Source organism: Schistocerca piceifrons, chromosome 1, assembly GCF_021461385.2.
Source record: "Schistocerca piceifrons isolate TAMUIC-IGC-003096 chromosome 1, iqSchPice1.1, whole genome shotgun sequence".
Classification (NCBI taxonomy): domain Eukaryota; kingdom Metazoa; phylum Arthropoda; class Insecta; order Orthoptera; family Acrididae; genus Schistocerca; species Schistocerca piceifrons.
In genome coordinates, this window is record NC_060138.1 from 176,319,378 (window position 1) to 176,332,236 (window position 12,859).

Consider the following 12,859-nt stretch of genomic DNA (forward strand, 5'->3'; position numbering starts at 1 on the left):
CTTTCAGACATGTCCTAAAGAACAACAAGCACGCCGAATCCAAAACTGTGACACATTAGATGTAAATTGAAGATGGAGGGGGAGAGAAAGGAAAGGAAGGGTTTACTGATGTCAGTTGAATTGCAAAGTTATGCGGAATCAGCGGTGACCAGTGAAAATGTGTACCGGCAGGTGCATTAACCGCTGCGTCATTCGGGACACAATGTTATCGTATCTGCACGGACTGTCTCGGTACTTCTCATGGCTGACACACATTCCCATCGAGCACCACCTATCTGCAGTCCCTACCCATTTCCTCGTTGCTCCCTACTCTGACATTGTACGTAAATTGAAGGTAGAGAGGGTAAGAAAGGAGAGGAGGGGTCACTGCTGTCACCCGCACTGGGAATCGGCGGCAACGAGTGAAAATGTGCACAGATAGGGCCGGGACTCGAAACCGGGATCTGCTGCTTACGGAGCACTGTGCTATATGGGGCACAGTGCCATCGCACCTGCACGGACTATCTCGGCTCACGACACGGCCGATCCACACTCCCATAGAGTGCCACCTATTCGAAGATCCCATCCATTTGCTCTTCCGAAATTACCACAGGAGGTCGGACGTATTTGCGCATCCATACTGAAGAACGTGGATTCATTGCCCAGCTAGGCCTATCAGATTATAAGTATGTGTGGTTTTTGTTGTTTCGGAATCCGCAGCTGATACACAATATGTACACTGAATGTGGAGGGGGGGGGGAGGGGCGGGTGGGAATAAAGGAAATAAAAGTGAAAGGATTACTGATGTCTGTGGCATCGGGACACTACGCGGAATCAGCGGCGACCAGTGAAAATGTGTCCCAGTGCAGCTGACATCAGCAGTCAATTCACTTTCCTTTCTTCGCCCCCCCCTCCCCTTTCCAGCTTCAATTTACATAGAATTGCATAATGTTGCAGTTTTGCGCAAACTACTAACAAGTTCGTTCTCACTCTTCTTAGGTTTAGATTGTTTAAAATTCCAAGCTTTTAGCATGGCCTGCCGGTCGTAGTGGCCGAGCGGTTCTAGGCGCTACAGTCTGGAACCGCACGACCGCTACGGTCGCAGGTTCGAATCCTGCCTCGGGCATGGATGTGTGTGATGTCCTTAGGTTAGTTAGGTTCAAGTAGTTCTAAGTTCTAGAGGATTGATGACCTCAGAAGTTAAGTCCCATAGTGCTCAGAGCCATTTGAACCTTTTTTTTTTACTATGGCCTGCCTGGATTGCAGATAATTGGGTATACTTAATAGGTCTGTTTTTATTCCTTTGTCTTATTTTATTTTATTGTCCAACATTTTGTGCAGTTCATAAGGGTACTTGCTCCTTGGTCCTGAAACTCCTTCTCCTGCCTTTTTATCAGTCCCCTCTTTTGGCTCTACCCTGTTCCTGTGTTTCTTCCCCTCCCCTCCCCTATAAAATTCCCCCCTTCCCCTCCCCCTTCCCCTCCCTCGTCCCTTTTTCCCCGGTAGTTGTTCCATTCCTTGCCTCTCCCCGTACCGGACGCTACCTTTTGTTTTTAACCGTTCATATATTTTGTGTATCTAATGTCGTACTTTACTGTTGCTTATATACATTCTTCAAGCTGTTATGTGGGGCTACTGGCCATAACATTTGGTACAGTGTAGGAGATAACCTAGCGTTTTAGTTTCTGCCTTGATTTCTGAAGAGTCATTTAAAAAGGTTTTCATAATTATTATTGTGTTAGGTTTGTTTCTTGTTAAGTATTTTAGGAGTATAATATATTTCTAAAGCTGATGATAGTTTTTGGTTTCTTTGCGCTGTAGTTTATGCTTCACAATCAATGATTTTACGAGTCGCTGTAGCATGCAACTTTTGTTTGTATACGCCGTACGTGGCGTTGCTGCTGCTTACCGTTCCTGGGTGTTAAATGCTCTGCTATTTCCGTAAAAATTTTGAAATGTTTAAGTGTGGTAGTGGACGTGTACTTTATTGTATTAAGTGTTTTATCCCTTGTGACTGAAATTACAATGAAGACGTTCCCTACATCCTTGTTAAGGCGCCCCCTACCTGAGGTTATATGTTTGTTCTGTCTCTGTTTATGATTAAACTCGACTTTGTTACACCTACCTGTACAATCTTAACATGGTTCATATGTTATTTTGGAAAATACTTCTTTATCTTGTGTGTGGTGTCTGATCTTTCCGACATGTCTGAAAGTACAGACGCAATTTACATCTCGCAGGCAGTATGGTCTAGCACAAATTTTCAGCTTTCGCCATTGATTTAAATCAATGCCTAATGGCAGCTCATCTTATTCATTCCTTTGTGACTTCTTTGTCTGTCTGATACGTCTATCCTGGCGGTATACTGTCTGCACCTTGTTATGTGCACTCGATAAAAGGGTGCTATTATGGCTGTAGAGGGTTGTAATACCAAATAGAGAAACAGAGTGACTGCTGCTGCTACCATCAGTTTGTGTACTTCGTAGGAATTTGCTTACTTAAACGTTGCTGCTGCAGCCTGGATAGTCTTGGCTCCCGTTTGGTACTTAAGGTCGTGCATTTAAGAATGCACAAATTTAATCTTGGGCTAATTTAAATTGTTTATAAGTCACGAAAAACAATAGCTTGTATTCAATTATCAGGCAAGGAAGTGCAACAGGATGTGCTCTGGATCAAGGTGGATGGGGCTCGGGATGAATTTCATTTAAGGATACCACGAATATAGTTACGAGTAAAAATGAGCTTGTATTGACTCCGAAAATATAACTAAAAACATTTGTAAATATAGTAAAATGTGACGACTACTGATGCCTGATATATATTAAGTTCCGTATTTGATAAATCTTAAACCTTGGTTTTGAGTACGCTACTAAATTCGTGGTTTATGGAATGGGAATAATCAATGGATAAGTTAACCATACACGCCTTTAACAGCTTCATGCAGTTGATGATGTTTTCACAGTGGAGTAAAGCGAAAAACAATGGCCCTCCGCTGGCCGGAGTGACCGAGCGGTTCTACGTGCTACAGTCTGGAACCGCGCGGCCGCTACGGTCACAGGTTCGAATCCTGCCTCGGGCATGGATGTGTATAATGTCCTTAGGTTAGTTAGATTTAAGTAGTTCTAGGTCTAGGGGACTGATGACCTCAGAAGTTAAGTCCCATAGTGCTCAGAGCCCTTTTTTTTCTGCTCACTCGATTTTAACGAGCGGAATGGATACGTAAAGTTACCTTTGAAATATAGGTTGAAATATAGGAACGGAGATCAAAACATGAACTAAGTAACAGATTTAATTTAAATGCACACTATAAGATTAGATTAGATTAGATTTACTTTCATTCCAATTGATCTGTAGTGAGGAGGTCCTCCAGGATGTGGAACATGTCAGAAAAACAACAATACATGACAAATATTTACAACTAAAACAAATATGCTAATGTACCATTCCACAGGTCCCAAGTGGAATGATCGTCATTTTTTAATGAAGACAAAGAGTAATTTTACAAATACTAATGCACTGAATTTAAAATAAAAAAGTTTTTTATTTATTTATAAGGTAATACAACTACTGTAATACTTATTTACAATGAACACATTACTGCACTGAAATGGTGCAGAAGTTAGATTATACTAACACACACACACACACACACACACACACACACACACACACTCACTCACTCACACACACACACACACACACACACACACAAATTTTCAATGAACACATTACTCCACTGAAATTGTGCAGAAGTTATGTTGTACTTATATACAAATCAGTTGGTTTTACTAAGAAATTCATCAATGGAGTAGAAGGAGTTGGCCACCAATAAATCCTTTAGGCTTCTCTTAAACTGAATTTCATTAGTTGTTAAGGTTTTAATGGCTGCTGGCAAGTTATTGAAAATGTGTGTTCCTGAATAATGCACACCTTTTTGTACAAGACTAAGTGACTTTAAATCCTTGTGAAGATTATTCTTATTTCTAGTATTGATTCCATAAATTGAGCTGTTGGTTTGAAAAAGTGATATATTTTTAATGACAAATTTCATTAAGGAATAAATATATTGGAAAGCAGTAGTTAGTATCCCTAGTTCCCTAAACAGGCTTCTGCAGGATGATCTTGAGTTTACACCACATATAACTCTCACTGCACGTTTTTGTGCCCGGAAAACTTTAGCTTGGCTTGATGAATTACCCCAACAAATAATCCCATATGACATTATGGAATGAAAGTAAGTATAGTATGCCAGCTTTTTCATTTTTAAATCCCCTATGTCTGACAAAATTCGCATTGCAAACAGAGATTTGTTAAGACGCTTCAGCAGTTCTGTGGTGTGCTCCTCCCAGTTGAATTTATTATCAAGCTGTAATCCCAAGAATTTAACACTGTCCACTTCTTCTATCTTCTTGTCATCGTATGTTAGACATACACTCTTGGGACACCCCTTACAAGTTCTGAACTGGATGTAGTGTGTTTTTTCAAAGTTTAGTGACAAATAATTGGCTAGGAACCAGTGATTAATGTCCACAAATATTTTATTGGCTGATCTTTCTAAGACTACACTTGATTTGCTGTTTATTGCAATGTTTGTATCATCGGCAAACAAAACAAACTTGGCATCTGGTAATGTTACTGATGAAAGGTCATTGATATACTCAAGGAAAAGTAAGGGCCTCAAAATGGAACCTTGTGGGACCCAACATGTAATTAGTTCCCAGAGTGATGATGCCTGATAGCTTGATACATGTCTCTTTCCTAATAACACCCTTTGTTTCCCGTCAGAGATATAAGATTTGAACCATTTTGCAGCATTTCCTGTTATACTATAATATTCTAGTTTACTTAAAAGGATATTGTGATTTACACAGTCAAATGCCTTTGACAGATCACAAAATATACCAGTTGCCTGCAATTTTTTGTCTAATGAATTAAGCACATTTTCACTGTAAGTGTAGATAGCCTTCTCAATTTCAGAACCTTTTAGAAATCCAAACTGTGACTTTGACAGTATGTTATTTGAGATAAAATGGTTATAAAGACGACTGTACATTACTTTTTCGAAAATTTTTGAGAATGCTGGCAACAGTGAAATTGGACGGAAATTTGATGCTATTTCTTTATCTCCCTTCTTAAACAGTGGCTTAACTTCAGAGGAAGGTTTTTGAAGCTACAGCACAAAAGGATCTTAAACTGGAGCACAAGCACGTGGCGGTAACGAAACGAGAGTAAGTACCGAACAAAAAGGAATTTCAGGATAAATGGATTAGAATTGCACTGAAATTATCGTAAAAATATGAAAGCTGAATACTCTTAAACTAAAAGCTCGAGTGTGATGGTAATGAACAAGACAAGTACCGAACAATGGAAGGTACGATTTTTTTATGCCTACAGATCCTATGAACGTGTCTTGATTTTTCTTCAGACTTGCTTCCGTTATCAACCGTAATGTCAGAGCTGCCTCCATGGTGCCTTCACCTTTCGAAGAGCCAAACTAGTCGTAAGCTAACAGATCCTCAGTTTTCTTTTCTTATGTATGGTACTCCTGTCAGAAACTTAGATTCATGACGTGTCAAGGAGATGCGTGATAACACTCGCAGCTGTCGGCTTTTGCTATCTTCAGAATTGTGTCAATGATGTTTTTCCGAAATTCCGATGATATATGACCAGTCTCATACATTCTAGACAATAACGTGAACAGTCTTGTTGTTGCCACTTCCCACAATTATTTCAGAAATTCCAGTGGAATATTATTTACCCCTTCTGCCTTATTTGATCTTAAGTCGTCGCAAGCTCTGTTAAATCGTGATTCTAATTCTATATTCGCCATCTCTTCCCGATCGACTCTTGTTTCTTCTTCTATCACGTCATCAGACAAATCCTCGCCATCATTCTCATCATCGATGTACTCTTTCCATTTATTCGTCCTCTCCCCTGCATTTGATAATGGAGTTCACATTACGTTCTCAATGTTACCGCCCTTGCTTTTAATTTCGCCGGAGGTTGTTTTGACTTTTCTTATGCTGATTCAGCCCTTCCGACAATTATTTCTTTTTCAATTTCTTCACATTTCTGATACAGTCATATCGCCCTGGCTTTCCTGCACTTCCTCTTTATTTTGTTTCTAAGTGACTTGGATTTCTGTATTCCTGAAATTTCCCTTGCCTTTTTTTTACTTTTTACCGAAGTATTTTATGTTACACACCGTTTTATTGCAGCTACCGTCTTTGTAACTATGTTTTTCTTTCTAGCTTCTACTATTGCTCGTTTTAGATACGTCCATACCATTTCAATTGCACTGCCTACTGAGATATTCAATATCGCAGTACCTATAGCCTCAGGGAACTTGAACCGTATCTCTTCATTTCTTAGTTCTTCCGTACCCCACTTTTATGGGCCTTGGTTCTTCCTGACTAGTCTGTTAAACTTCAGCTTACTCTTCATCACTACTACGTCGTGATCTGAGTCCGTATCTGTTCCTGCGTACGCTTGCAATCCAGTATCTGATTTCCGAATCTCTGCTTCATCATGGTGTAATCTAATTGGAATCCTCCTGCATTTTCCGTCCTTTTCCAACTACATCACCTCCTCATGTGATTCTTGAACATATAATTCGCTATTAATAGCTGAAATTTACTGCATAAACAATTAGTCTTTCTCCTGTCTTATTCCTACTACCAAGCCCATATTCTCCAGTTACCCTTCTTCTACTTCTTCCTCTACATCCGGATTCAAATCTCCAATGACTATTAGATTTTCATCTCCCTGTATGTGCTGTTCAGTGTCCTAATAAACTTTTTCTATCTTTTCATAATCTGCTTGAGATGCCGGCATGCATACTTGAACTGTTGTTCTCAATGTTGGTATCCTGTAGATTCTGATAAGAACAACCCTATCATTGAACTGTTCACACTAATTCACTATCTACCCCACCTTCCTATTCATAACGAATCCTACTTCCGTTATACTATTTTCTGCTACTGTTGATATTACCGTACATTCGTCTGACCACAAATTCTTGTCTTCTTTCTATTTTACCTCAGTGACTGCCACTACACTGAGGCGACAAAAGTCATAGAATAGGTAGAATAGAGATATGCACATACGCAGATGGCGGTAGTATCGCGTACAGAAACTATAAAACGGCAGTGCGTTTGCAGAACTGTCGTTTGTGCTCAGGGGATTCATGTTAAAGGAGTTAGACGTGGTTATGACCGCACAACGGGAGTTAACATACTTTCAACGCGGAATGGTAGTTGTACCTAGACGCATAGGACTTTTCATTTCGGATATCGTTAGGGAATTCAGTATTCCGAGATCCGCACTGCCAATAGTGCTCCTAGAATACCAAATTTCAGGCATAAGCTCTCACCATGGACAACAGAATGACTAACGACCTTCACTTAACGAACGGGAGCAGCGGCGTTTGGAAGAGTATTCAGTGCTAACAGAGAAGCAACATGCGTTACATAACCACAGAAATCAATGTGGAAGGTACAATGAACATATTCATTCGGACAGTGAGGCGAAATTTGACCTTAATGGGCTACTGCAGCGACGACTGACGCGAGTGGCTTTGCTAACAGCACAATATGGCCTGCAGCGCGTCTCCTGGGATCGTGACCATATAGACTGGACCCTACACGACGGGAAAACCTTGGCCTGGTCAGATTATTTCAGTTGGTAAGATCTGATGGTAGGTTTCGAGTGTGGTGCAGACCCGACGAAGCAATGGAGCCAAATTGTCAACAAGGCACTGTGAAAGCTGGTGGTGACTTCATGGTGGTTTGGACTGTGTGTACGCGAAATGGACTGGGTCCTCTGCGTCCATTGATTGGGAATGGTTATTTTCGGCTAATTGGAGATCGTTTGCAGCCCATCGTGGATGTGACACCATCTCGTGTATTTATTCACTGGTGGTTGTATCGCAGGTTTGCATATGGTAAGTGTGTTTTCAAACATCCCCTTTTTTTTATCTGTACTAAGGAGCTCTACTGCGTTTTTTTAATGAGCCAAACTGCGTCGATTAGAAAGAAATGCTGTCTAGATCAGACCGGCTAATGTCACAACACTTTTCGCTGTGGCCGAGCGGTTCTAGGCCGTTCAGTCCGAAACGACGCGGCTGCTACGTCGCAGGTTCGAATTCCGCCTCGGGCATGGATGTGTGTGAAGTCCTTGATTAGTTAGGTTTACGTACTTCTAAGTCTAGGGGACTAATGAACATTTTGAACACTCTTCGGCCCCACGCCCGGGTTCCCGGGTTCGATTCCCGGCGGGGTCAGGGATTTTCTCTGCCTCGTGATGACTGGGTGTTGTGTGCTGTCCTTAGGTTAGTTAGGTTTAAGTAGTTCTAAGTTCTAGGGGACTGATGACCTAAGATGTTAAGTCCCATAGTGCTCAGAGCCATTTGAACCACTCTTCGGCCAGCACTGTCTTGCTGATAGTTGGCGTTAACTTAAGGGCCCCACACACGCACCAGCTGGTCGACCGACAGACTGGACGTGTGCACGCGTTTTGGCCGACCGACCGAATAACATTGCTTGTCGGGGTGTCGGACGGGTAGGACCACCCGACAGCCAAACCCCCAACCCCCCATAGCCTCCCCAAAAATTCGCCTGTTGTCTCCGAGCGCGGAATTAAATGCTGACCTAATATAAATGTTAGGCTTCGAGGCAGACGAAATTTTAAGTACAGAGTTTTTGGAGAAATTTAAAGACTGTAGATGTGTGCGCAGCACGTTGTCCGAGGAATATTGCGATACATATGTAAGAAAGGAAGCGCTTTTTCCATTTTTTAACGAATCCAAGTGTGGAACTTAAAAAGTTTCTGCAGGTTTTTGTTCGATACTTACCGGAAATGAAAGCTAAATACCGAAATACAGACGCTCAATGGACGTTAACTGAAAAAACGGACTTGTTCTATTTTTAGAAATATAAAAATATCCAGCCTATATCCAAGCCCTCTGCTATGAACAACAAGTGTGGGATTCTTTTTTACAGTTTTTCTTTCAAACAGTTCCTAAAAGCTTCATTTCTTATGTACTTTTTGTATTTATTATGTGATGTGCACCGCCACCGTGTGTAGTTCAAATGGCTCTGAGCACTATGCGACTTAACTTCTGAGGTCATCAGTCGCCTAGAACTTAGAACTAATTAAACCTAACTATCCTAAGACATCACAAACATCCATGCCCGAGGTAGGATTCAAACCTGCGATCGTAGCGGTCGCGCGGTTCCAGACTGAAGCGCCTAGAACTGCTCGGCCACACAGGCCGGCACCATGTGTAGTCTTTCTTCTTCAAATCTGAAATGAGTTTCTTAATTTTGCTGCTCATCTTTAATGCCAAATACATAAATAAATTACGTTTCCACGAGCTTCTTTTTTATTTTGCTTTACCATGATGTACTTCCTCAGGCAGCTATAAATCACGTAGCTTGTTCCAGGAATCATTTTAGTTAATAATTGTGAGGAAACAACAGTACCGAATTTCAGGTCGTCTTAAGCGGCCAGAAATCATAATGTAGCTAACAGACTCTCTCACTACTGTATTCTTTTTCGTTAAGAATGGTCCAATATTTTCAGCAGTTCGGAAATGCACGATTCATCCATTCTTAGATAATTACGAAATCATCAGCTTCCAGCTGCTTAAGTAACAGAACTTGGGTGAATTTCTTTCCTTACATTAATCACTTCTTTTCTTCTTCTTCTTCTTCTTCTTCTTCTTTTCTCTGCCTCGTGGTGACCGGGTGTTGTGTGATGTCCTTAGGTTAGTTAAGTTTAAGTAGTTCTAAGTTCTAGGGTACTGATGACCATAGATGTTAGCCGGCCGAAGTGGCCGTGCGGTTCTAGGCGCTGCAGTCTGGAACCGCGAGACCGCTACGGTCGCAGGTTCGAATCCTGCCTCGGGCGTGGAGGTGTGTGATGTCCTTAGGTTAGTTAGGTTTAACTAGTTCTCAGTTCTAGCGGACTAATGACCTCAGTAGTTGAGTCCCATAGTGCTCAGAGCCTTTTGAACCATTAATCACTTCTTTGCCCACAGCTTTCTCTCGACTGTTGTTTGCCTTGTTACCTCTAAAACAGCTACGACAAATCCCCGTTTTTGTTTCTGTGTGAAATCTAGGGGGACCTCATGGAACATAAACTCAATGATCTTAAGATAAACAAAACAGAACAACAGCACAGCGCTGTAATAGTAGAGTGCAGCCGGTCGGGGGTGTGTTGGCTGCCAGGAAATTGGTCGGTCAGCCGATAAATTGGTACATGTGTAGGGGCTTCTACAGGCAATACTATACTAGTTAATAGATTAGCTGACGCTCATGCCTTCCTGGAGTACTGCATTAGATGAGCTCATGCCTATGACGACAACACAGGTCATCCACGTGGAGCGGTAAACATTCGGACGGCCGCGCTGCACTTGCTGTACGTAGGCGGACCGCCAGTCACCGCAGCACATCGCGAGCAGTACGTCGCTTCTTCAACAGGTACGCAGGCCAGCCTTGATTGTTATTTTTAACATGCCTACAGCTTTTGAGTCTGTAAATAAATCGGAAACGTCATAAGAGATTGAAAAATTCATACCGTTTTTATAACGGTAGCACAGGAAAAGTCTCTATTCGATGGTAATTGAGAAATATTATTCGTGCTAGCGTGTACTTTCATCTAAATGCAGAAAGCATATTGATTTCATTAAGCAATGGGTAAAGTGATGTCACTGACAATTTTTCGCTTTTGTTGGCAGAACACTGGTCTTCGAAATGCAGCACGGTAAACTTTGAAGCTACGTTTATATACTGTAAGTAATATCTGCATTTGAGCTGTAGTTAGGAACTACAAATTTGTTAATGGTGTAGTTTCATTTTTTAGTGTTTTGTATGACGTGTGGTGTCACAATCGTTGATCTCAACCGTTAACTAAGGCGCCACGACTCATGTGGAACCAATCGTTGTACACAAGAGTGGGATACTATTATTCGCCTAATAGAACTCTCATGCCCTTAGCAGAATTATGCCTTAAAGAATTTGCTCTTCTTTGATAGGGTGGAGACTACCCTTATTTAGCTTCCTTAATAGTAGTATCTTACTGCTCTACAGAACTAATGGTTTGCTTGGCTAACAACGCTTTTGAGAATGTTTCGGATAGATTAATCGTTCGCCATGTATATATTCCGCCGTGTGATCGAAATACGCCATTCATAAACCGGTCGTTGGAGTATAAATTTTGTGTAGTTTATATAAAACAGGTCAACTGAGACTGCTTAAAGAAAAAAGTTAGTCGCGGCAAAGTTAGAATGAAATAATGAACCTCCTTGTTGAAGCAACTTGCAGATTAAACGAGGTCGCTTTCGTTCCAAGCAGGTTTTACAACCTTTTTGCTACCTGTATTGTAAAAACCCATTTATAGTTACTGATGAGCTGGGACGACTGGGGGGGAGGAGGACGACGAGGATGAAGTTATGAACAACTGATAAAATTGGTGAATTTTTCACACTAACTTAATGTGAATGCTCGCAGATCTGAATATCACGCGGTAGAACGCATGTTAAACACTATAAACGCGGCACTTACTATACCGTACGCAAGAAAAAGGCTTTAATAAAACGGATACCAGATGGCAAATAGTTAAGCTGAATGAAAATACGAGGTTGTAGAGCCAGTGGCAGAACTGCATCAAAATATCACGGAAGTACTGAATAAGTTATAACCCGTCATTTCAACCAGAGACGCTATAAACCAATATGGTAACTAAGTCCTATAATCACGCGTGTTGTAGTTGTTTAAAAATACCTATAGTCCCGTGATTATGGGGGTGGAGGAATGAATAGGAATTTTCTTCTTAGTAGTGCCTTAAGAAAATAGCCTTAATACTGCCCACAGTTGGAGCTTATGTGTAATATATAAAAATTGTAATCACATTCGTAGGTACAACTAACTGAAACCGAAACGATCTTCCAGCCTATCCTATACCTAGGGCTATGTTTGTTTCCCAGCAACCTAGATTGAATGAAAGTGTACGGAGTCAACTGAGCCTTCTGTTAGTGGAAATGTTTCCTGGGAATGTTTGTGTTCTTAGATTCATTTGCGTAACCAGTCCACGGTCGAAGACGTTCTGTTTGTAAAGAGCGGTGCGAATCGCAGGTCTATCTGTGACGAAATGTTTAGAAAATTATAAAACGCTAGAGTACAAATAAAGTCAAGTGACGTATCGACCCCGTACAGCCCACCCCCTCCCCCCACCTTAACCAACTAGAATAAAAGATCAAAAGGAACTATCTCATAGATGTTGCGTGCAGAGTAGGAAAGCTTTTTTTTTATAATTTTCAGCAACACATTTGGTTTGTGAGTTAAGAATTTCCAGTTTAGCCAATGAAAGATGCTCTTTGCATTCGTAAAATTAATGGAATCACCAATGGTTCCTCTTCCTCAACCACCAGCAGCGAGCGTAGTGTCAAAGGAACTAGACTAGCATTCGTAACCCCATCGGGTAATGTGGAATAACAGCTTCGTTAAAACATTAAAGGGAATTCTCGGGGTTCTTTCCTTTGGAGAGAACACTATCAGTTTCCTCCCCCAACTGGTTGCAATCACAGCTCATCATAGTCTTAAATGATTTCTACGACGAGCTGTTAAATCTCAATTTTCTTCCCTTCTACAACTAGCGAGCGGCTGGAATAAGTGTAATTTACAGAGAATGCATAACTAAACTTACCATTTTGCCGTTTTTATTTAGAATGTCTGTTTTTCCTAGCACGCTAATGCTGAAGGCCGGCTTTTTATGCTGAAATCTTATAGATTTTCTTCGTTATTATATGCCACATTTTCAGTTTGCTGACATTGGAATCAAATAGAACTATAGGTTAACCAGGAATGCAAAAGTCTTAGGG